This window comes from Eschrichtius robustus, chromosome 9 (assembly GCF_028021215.1).
Source record: "Eschrichtius robustus isolate mEscRob2 chromosome 9, mEscRob2.pri, whole genome shotgun sequence".
Taxonomy (NCBI): Eukaryota; Metazoa; Chordata; class Mammalia; order Artiodactyla; family Eschrichtiidae; genus Eschrichtius; species Eschrichtius robustus.
Window position 1 is genome coordinate 125,411,680 of NC_090832.1, and position 10,301 is coordinate 125,421,980.

Genomic DNA, 10,301 nt, shown 5'->3' on the forward strand with positions numbered 1-10,301 from the left:
ATTCTTTTAGACAAGTCCCTAGGCAATTTAAAAGAACCAGGCTAAGGCTGGATATGAACTACAGTATACACACTGAAATTTATCAAACACCATATGAGAGACATATGATTCCTGAGTCACAGAAGCCAAAGAATTGCAAAAGTAGAAAGTTATTTTAAAATTTGCTCATTTTTTAATTAGCTCCTATAACATCATTCATCATAAAGTGTGAGAGACCTGTTCACAAATATCAGAATTTGAAGGTCACATTTATAGATAATGTACCTGCTAGGCTTTCTCTATCTGGCCAATTGTCCAGAAGTAGGTTGTTTTTTCGCATGGACCAGACATACATTTTTAGAGTTCTCAAAAAATTTCATTTCTAGAAGGTTATGGTCACAGTTCCTGAAAGAAGAACTTTTTTACTTAGAAGCCTATCATCTTTTTAATGGAATAAAAAAGGTTTATCTACCTCAATATTTGCCCTCAATATTTGCTTTCCTTTTTAACAAAATTATTTATTGATTACAATAAACCTAAATCATCAGGAAAAGATACATTATATTCAATACGGATTTTAATACATCTTATATTTTATAAAATGTTCTTTTGCAAATTATTTATGATATTTCTTGGAGTAAGCATCATTTATTTGCAAGTTTAAGGAACAAGAATTTTTAGAAAAAATTTAGAAAATTTTTTAGAAAATCATGATCTATTTAATATTAACATATAATTTTTATGGCCACATAATTTATTCTGAAAGAAGAACTTTAAAGACACATATTGTAAAGAAATTAATATGTCTTTTACCAATATGAAGGTCTGGATTTCATCTTCCATACTGTTCGACAGAGTTAAATGTCAGAAATCAGGAACAAAGCTTAAATGTTCCATGCCATCTCTGACAAGGGTGTAAATTTAAAGGCTGTCAACACATTTAGTTTTAAAAACGAAAGTAGGCTTCCTGGCAGTCACATTTTTCCACCACTGATGACTCTGACTGTATCCAGAGAGGATGTGAACCAGCAAAGCGGAGCCAGGCAAGGAAGGAGAAGGACAAAAGGAAGTGAGAAGCATAATAAGGGAAAGAGAAAGAGAAAAAGAACAGTTTGATAACCAAGAATAGAAATAACCACGTTATTTTTCCAACTGGCTCAAATACAAAGAGAATTGAAGAAAATCAGAACTATTTTCTCAGTAAGATGTGATAAATAAACAAAAGGAGGCACCCCTTCAGGTCAAGTGTTTTTAACTTAGATGCGATTGTCCTCGTGTGGGAAGAGGCACCCAAGGCCAGTGTTTTAAAATCACATTCTAAATAGATTACGTTTCATATTTTAGTTTTAGGAGTGGCCATACATTTGGTCTCTTATCAAATCCAAGCCGTGGACTCTAAAAGTAACAATGTGACATCTCTAATGAACTGATTTAAGGAATGAAAGCAGGATTTGGGAAACTAATTGGATTTCTTATCTAATTTGCCCTGTTAGAAATAAATGAGATTCATTTCTTCCCCAGAAGTAAATTTTAGAACTAGGACTCATCTATGCTAATTTATATACAGATATCTGGTTGTGTTCTGTCCTTTATACACATTACTACATCTGTATATTCCCTTATAAAAAATACTAAAATGAACAACCACACTGAAAAGATTAGTGGTCATCTGTTCAGATCACACATTTCTATAGAAGCCAAGCATGAATAGGTAATAGTATTTATATTGTTACGATAGGATACTATTAAAACAGATGGATTTAGACATACTGTTGTCAAAATATATCTAAATACAACTCCTCACTGAAAGGAACCAGGGCTCCTTGGTAAAATGCTTAATTCCACGGCTGGAACAGGCAAAACATGAGCCTAGAACATCTTGTGCCAGAAAATGCTCACAGAATGAATGAGATATTTTTAAAGGACAGAGAAATCATCTTGAAGGCGCCCCCACTGGCCAAATTGGAGACAATTAGATCATCAAAATACATAATAGTGGTAATAGATTATAACCCACTGAACTAAGAAAACCCGAGACAAGACAGTTATAAATAAACAAATAAACTGAAAGTCTGGTGAGGAACTGGCATTTACATAGTCTCATGGCACATCCCCACAAAATATTTGGTAATTACAGAAGGAAAAAGAATAAGCCTCTGGGAAACCCTGGCAGACATCACCTTTATCAAGAGAAAGTGAACACCATCAGTGATGGGACAAATCAGGATTGGTACCACCTAACAGGATGCAATGAGAAGAAGCCAGCATCACTTCTGTGATGTTCCTGCTAAGATGCTAATCTGAATCAAATCATGAAGAGATATCAGACAACACCACCTTAGGGACATTCTACAAAAATACTGACCTGTAACTTCAAAAGTATCAAGGCCACGAGAATCAAGGAAAATCCGAGAAAGCGGTCCAGACGGAATGAGACTAAAGAGACCTGGTAACTAAATGCAACCCATGATTCTGAGCTGGATTCTTTGGCTATAAAGGACACTATTGGGACATTTGGCAAATGGGGTCTGAAGACTAGATAGCAGTACTTTATCCATGTTAATTTCCAGACTTTGATGGTTGTTATGGGCTGAATTATGACCCTTCTCAAGTTCGTATGTTGAAGTCCTAACTCCCAGTACCTCCGAGAGTAACTGTATTTGGAAATAGGGCCTTTGAAGAGATGATTAAATTAAAATGAGGTTGTTGGCGGCGGGATCGGGGTGGGGGGATCTATTCCAATCTCACTGGTGTCCTTATAAGAAGAGGAGATTTGGACACACGGAGAAACACCAGGGATGTGCGTGCACAGAGAGTAGGCTGTCTGCCTGCCTAGGAGAGAGACCTCAGAAGAAACCAAGCCTGCCAACACCTTGATCTTGGACTTTCAGCCTCCAGAACGGGGAGCAAAATAAACTGCTGTTGTGTAAGCCAGCCAGTCTGGGGTATTTTGTCATGGCAGCCCCAGCAAACTAATACCATGGTTATATTGTGGTTATGTAGGAAAATGTCCTTGCTTGTAAAAAAAATTAACTCAAGTAACAGGGTGCTTACTCTCAAATGGTTGTAAAAAAAACATTCTTTGAAATTGACCTGTAAATGTTCTGTAAGTTTGTGATTATTTCAAAATAAATAAAAATAAATATATATTTTTAAATTATATATATATATATATATATATATATATACACACACACACTCCCAGTCTAGATCGTCTTGAGTTGGGCAGTTCAGGTCTTCAGTTCTCCAACACGTACCACTCCTGTCAATGCCCCAGAGTGCCCTAACTCCCCAAGGTAGGCTCAGAAGTACTCTGGTTAGGCCCAGACAGACACTACAACATGATCTTTGCTTTAGAGGTTTTTTGGACCACCAGGACAAGGTGTAGCCTGGGGGGGAATTGAAGGCTAGCCCTGAAGGGTCAGCAACATCCAGGTGTCGGTGCCACCTTCTTGTCAGCATGGTGCCAACCTTTTGCCATGGACACTCCCCGACCCATATTTATGCTCACGAAATCCTGGGTGTGTGTAGTGTTAAAGACCTAGAATCTACACAGCTTTTTCTAAAAAGCCAAAGGAGCCCTTATAGGAAGAGGCCTCACAAACTTTGTGGACATCCCAGAATTCCTGAGCTCATGAGGGAAGGAAAAGGTAGGCTGAGTGAACATGACTTTATTTCATCCAGAACCATTATTTTATCCAGAGTGACTCCGTTTTGACCGGTTAACATAATCGAGGACCCTCACAAGATTGAAAGAGTTTGAAACCACAGCTTACAGAGGATGAAGGCGGGTGCCTGAATCAGTTAAGGAGGGGAATAAAATTTAAGGAATTTTCTATTTATAGAGGCCTTTATAGACTATTTCATTAAAAGAAGATTATATACATTTCCACCCTTATATTTAATTTTTCCGTTTAAACCCATTTCCTTTCAGCCTGTCATTGGCAGTGATCTGGAACAGCAAAGCAGCACTTTGTGTGTGTCAGAAACCTTTCTGTTCTTCTCTCAACTCTGCAAACACTTCTTTTGGGGATCTAGACTGGGAGTTGGCACTCAGAAGGCTTCCAAGATAACAACGAGCTCCTGAGTCTCTCCTGCTCTAAAAACCACATCCCTCTAAAACAGCCTCAGGAGCGCCAGGGTGGACTGCATTCTTGTTCAAAAGTATTCACTGCTCCTCTCCGGGGAAGGACTATACTTTCCTACCCCATTGATGGCAGCCTTGGTCTCGTGATTTGTTCTTGGGTGTTAAAAAATGTCAAAGTGACACGTCACTTCTGGACAAAAGCTTTAAGAGCCAGTACGTGATTTGCTGTCTCTTTTCCCTCTGTTACAAAACTGGCAATACTCCAGATAGAGGCTACTGCATCAGCCTGATCCCAAAGATGATGGGGAGTAGAGTTGTAGCTTACTCATGATGGACCTGTACATACTGTTAATGTAGTGTGGATTAAAAATAAATCTTTGGGTTGTAGGCCATTTAGATTTCGGAGTTGTTTGTTAACACAGCAAACCTAGCCCATACTAACTAATACACTATCCAATTACCTAGAATCATTTCATAAAAAGCACAAAGTTTATTGTTCTAATAAGTACATTGGAAAGTTCAGATTGAATACCATATATTTAGTCTGGCATTTTAAAAGAGATTCTGTAAAAACTTGTGCTGTATTGCTTTGGTCTATGAAGTCATCATTTGTTGGAGAGCTAAAGGTAACAAGGTTTTAATACCCATAGTTTGGGGTCACAAACATCACCTGAAAAGTACACATTCAAGCAGGGCTTTTCTCTTAACCTGCCAGTCAAAGAACACATGCTCATTTTTTGCCCTTCTTTACATCACAAGTTACGTTATCCACACTTTTGGAAACAATCGTCCCCCAATCACAAATACCTGGAGGTCATAAGATTTTCTGTCACTTAGAGACCCATGACCCCAGCTATGTCTCAGTCCTAGTGAACTTTAAAGCACCAGAAAGTTCATGTTTCTAACCCCCATCTGAGAACATGGCATTCAAAGGTCCTGTGTGGGTAAATCACACCATCACAAGCAAGGGGGAACATTGGTCTTAGCCACTTTCTCCTATATTTGACTAGAAAAAAGATCCGATTCAGACGATTATCCTCCTGGGAAATGACTATCTTACTATACCAAATTATAATAAAATTCATTTCTAAAACTCAACAGTAAGACCTAGACAATGTCCTTTTACAATTTGTTTAGTGATTCTTTTAAACAAAATTAATAAAAATAGGAAAAATATGTAACCATGACTATATAACAAAGCAGTTAGAGTTCTTCCATGGAGAAGAATTTTTTTTTCTTTCAGTGGACTAGATGTTAATTCCCAAGGGAATCATTTGGAAATTTAAAACAGGAGGTAACAGATTGTCCCCACTGGCTCAGAGAGGTTATTTGGCTAATATGATCGTGTTAATGACACTGGAATTTCACCCAGAAGTAATAGCTCAGCTCTGCCAGGGATTGACAGGATTTTCTTTAATTCAAAAGGTCAAGCTAAGGTTTTTCTTAATTTCTGTAAAACAATATTTCTCAAACTGTACTCCTTGAAACAGGATTGTCCTGTAAGCTATTAATAAGAATTATGAGGGGCTTCCCTGGTGGCGCAGTGCTTGAGAGTCTGCCTGCCAATGCAGGGGACACGGGTTCGAGCCCTGGTCTGGGAGGATCCCACATGCCGCGGAGCAGCTGGGCCCGTGAGCCACAACTACTGAGCCTGTGCGTCTGGAGCCTGTGCTCCGCAACAAGAGAGGCCGCGATAGTGAGAGGCCCGTGCACCGCGATGAAGAGTGGCCCCCGCTTGCCACAACTAGAGAAAGCCCTCGCACAGAAACGAAGACCCAACACAGCCATAAATAAATTAATTAATTAATTAATTAAAAATTAAAAAAATAAATAAATAAGAATTATGTGAGAGAGGGATGTTAATGAGTATTCTATGAGAAATTTTCAAATAAATTTGTGAAATGCTGAATACCATATCATCTCCTTGTTCCAACTGACATTAGCATATTAAGACCCTGAAAAGTCTTGCAGTAAAGGAACCTGCTTAACATCGTTTAACCAAGTGATTTACAAAATTATAGGGAGCACCGTATAACATCCCCGGGAACTAATAATTCTCTGGATGTACTAAAAGATTAAATCTGTATAAGTACCACAGAATGGTCAGCAGGGTAGAGCTAATCCTCAAAACTGTCTCAGGTTCCCAGGGAATTCAGACTCTGCGTGACCAAAGACATACTAGTTGGAAGAGACACAACTTGGAGCAAGTGTAGCCCACATGATATCAGGCATGAAATGATAAAACAGAAATGCTCCTAAACTATTCCTGCGGCACTGCAAGTAGGGAGTTGTTGGTGTCACATAGGAAGTGTCATCGGGCTACACAAGGGGTGGATCCATTTCCAACTTCCACTGCAATTTGCAAGTGGTTCCAACCAAGAGAGATTCTCACCCTCTGTTACCACCCCTAACCCCCAGCCTCAACACCGTAGTATGTAGAATGCTAATCCAACAGGAAGAGCATGAGGATTAGAGATACAGACATCTACCGCATGCATCACAAAGCCATTCCTGGGGTTACCAGGCAATCAATCATATGCTATGTGATTAGCATTTGAGAGCCAGTGACCTCAACTGATTGCAATCTTCATCTCCGCTGGCTTCGGTTGTTCAGAACTGTCATGCTTCCTGTCCAGTATGCTACATGGGCTTCTGCTATGCGAAGTACAGATCCTTAAAGCTCTATCATCTCCTGGTGTCTTGAGAGTTCAGTAGACTCTTCCGAAGTGAGAACACAAATGTTTCCTCCAAGGAGCACTCTTACTGGCTGGGGAGGGACAGATTCAAGTGTGTGTAACAGCCTCTGTGTTAGATGTGCAATTACAACTTCCTCAGACCCTGAGCATCTGCAACATTGTTTCACAAAACCTGAATTCCATTGTCTTCCACACCCATTATCCACAAGACATGTCTGTAAATCTCTGAACTTCCCTGGAAGTCACAGTTCAAGACAGGTTGTTAATACTGTGGTTTTCCAGATTCTTTGGTCCCTATGTACGTCACTGGGTGCAAACAATTACTTGAGGGAATTACACATTTCACACATTACATTCAGTCCAGTCTCAGTTCCAGACCATTTATGACTCTTTATATGTATGTGATTTTCATTTCTGTGTATGGGTTTAGTTATTCTTAACAAAATTGTTATATGGAGATGCCAGGATAGGCTGACTACCTCTTTGGCCAATAGAGTCAAGAGTCTGAGTCACTTTGTAGAATGCTCTCCGGGCATGCTGAACATCACACCACACAACCACAAGTTTACTGGTTTTTTTTCCCCTTGGGGCATTCACACCCACATAGAAGTACTCTTTTTATTTTTAAGATTTTTTTTTGATGTGGACCATTTTTAAGTCTTTATTGAATTTGTTACAACATTGCTTCTGTTTTGGTTTTTTGGCCGCAAGGCATGTGGGATCCCAGCTCCCTGGCCAGGGATCGAACCCGCACCACCTGCATTGGAAGGCGAAGTCTTAACCAGTGGACCGCCAGGAAAGTCCCCACACAGAAGTACTTTTAATTTTCAGGTCAAAAGACAATATCAGTGAAGCCGACTGGCCCCCATAAGCTTTAGCACATTCGCATTTCAAGTTTGCTACTCCCTTTCTCCTGTTTGCACAGGGAGTCCACCTTAAGAAACCACCTTTCCCCACACAACACAAATTTTTTTCTACCCTCTTGCAACCTGAATATTTTCTCTCCTGACCACCTGAGCCTGAACTTTTCACCCCAGATCCCAAGTTCTCATTCACATGTGAAGTTACTGTCTTTGTTTAGGCGCTTCCTCCCCTTATCTGAGGCAATGGTCAGAATCTCTCAAGGTTTCTGTTACTGAAAAGACCACCAGCCTTGCAGCTGAAAATTCTAACTGGAAGCAATAATGAATTTACAACACTTAGACCAAACTCTTGAAAAATAATTTAAATATAATTGATTGACTTTAAAAAAAACTTTGCAAATCATTACTAGATGATATCTTAATATTTTGGCCATAATATGTTGCTCCTAAAATTTTTTTTCAAAATATTATTGTGACTAAATATAACAGGGATTTGTTAATGATTTTAATTATATTTTATTTGCACATTTAATAATAATTATTTATTGTTTTAAACATATATAATTTTATTTATAGTATTTTTAAATTATCCATAATTATTTTATCTATTTTTTATACATATTCAAACTATACTTAGTGCTATACTCTTTTTTAAGACAAAGAGCTTCACAAAACATAAATCTTTGATGTAATTTTCCTCACATAGCAACCTTATTAGCAACAACTATACATTTATTTATTTATTTATTTATTTTAATTCTACATTTGTGTTTTCTTTTTTTTTTTAAATTTTATTTATCTTTTTGGCTGCACGGGGTCTTCGCTGTTGCACATGGGCTTTCTCTAGTTGTGGTGAGCGGGGGCTACTCTTCGTTGCACTGTGTGGGCTTCTCATTGCAGTGGCTTCTCTTGTTGCGGAGCACGGGCTCTAGGCATGCAGGCTTCAGTAGTTGTGGCACACGGACTCTAGAGCGCAGGCTCAGTAGTTGCGGTGCATGGGCTTCGTTGCTCCTCGGCATGTGGGATCTTCCTGGACCAGGGCTCGAACACGTGTCCCCTGCATTGGCAGGCGGATTCCTAATCACTGTGCCACCAGGGAAGTCCCTCAACAGCTATACATTTAGATTCAATTTCTTTCACATTCAAAACGATTTCCTCATAATCAGGCAAATCCATTTGGAAGTTATTACTTCTCTAACACTGGAGTAGCATTTAGTGAGCCCAAAGAATAATGTTCTAGGCACTGGGAAATGGCTTAAAAACTGCCATTCCTATGTGATGAAGAGGACCTCAATAGGTAAAAAACTTCTATAGGTTAAAAAAAACCCAACAAACCCCTCCCCCCTGCCATTTCTAGTTATGGGGAAAGGATGACATACCCTTCCCTTAGGCACTGATACTGCCTCTCCCTGTGGAAGTGAGGTTAGCCATCTCTGCTTTTCTTCAGGCCCCAAAGTCCTCCTCCAGCCTAAATTGCCAGACACATTTGAGAAGGGGAGAGGAAGCACAGAGAAATACTGGGACATGAGTGGAGAACACACAAGATAAGAGTTGCTTCTTTTTTGAGCCAAGACCAAGAAAAATAGCCATTGGGGGAGGGGAACAGCAGGTACATGATATTAGGAGAAGGTAGTCAGGGTGATTTTGAAATTATTAAGCATTATCTTAGTGCATTCAGGCTGCTATAACAAAAATATAATAGACTGGATGGTTTAAACAACAACATATATTTCTCACCAGAGAAATGGCTGGCAAGTCCAATGTCAAGGCATCAGCAGATCTGGTGTTCAGTAAGAGCCCACTTTTTTGGTTCATGGACAGCCACCTTCTCATTGTGTCCTCACATGACGTAAGAGATGAAGGAACTCTGTGGAGTCTCTTTTATAAGGGCACTAATCTCATTCATGAGGTTAACCTAATCACCTAATCACCTGCAAACTGGTGCAGCCAATTACAAAAACTAAAAATAGAGCTACCATATCATCCTGCAATCCCACTCCTGCGCATATACCCAGAGAAAAACATGGTCTGAAAGGATACATGCACCCCAGTGTTCACTGCAGAGCTGTTTACAATAGCCAAGAAATGGAAGCAACTTAAATGTCCTTCGAGAGAAGAATGGATAAAGAAGATGCATATACAATGGAATATTACTCAGCCATTAAAAAGAATGAAATAATGCCATTTGCAGCAACATGGATGGACCTAGAGATTGTCATACTGAGTGAAGTAAGTCACACAGAGAAAGACAAACATTGTGTGATATTGCTTTTATGCGGAATCTAAAAAAAATGATACAAATGAACTTATTTACAAAACAGAAACAGACTCACAGACTTAGAGAACGAACTTATGGTTACCAGAGGGGAAGTGTGGGAGGGAGGGATAGTTAGGGAGTTTGGGATTGACATGTACATACTGCTATATTTAAAATAGATAACCAACAAGGACCTACTGTATAGCACAGGGAACTCTGCTCAATACTGTATAATAACTTAATTGGGAAAAGAATTTGAAAAAGAATAGATATATGTATATGTATAACTGAATCACTTTGTTGTACACCTGAAACTAACATAACATTGTTAATCAACTGTACTCCAATATAAAATAAAAAGTTAAAAAAAAAATAAGGGCACTAATCTCATTCATGAGATTAACCTAATCACCTAATCA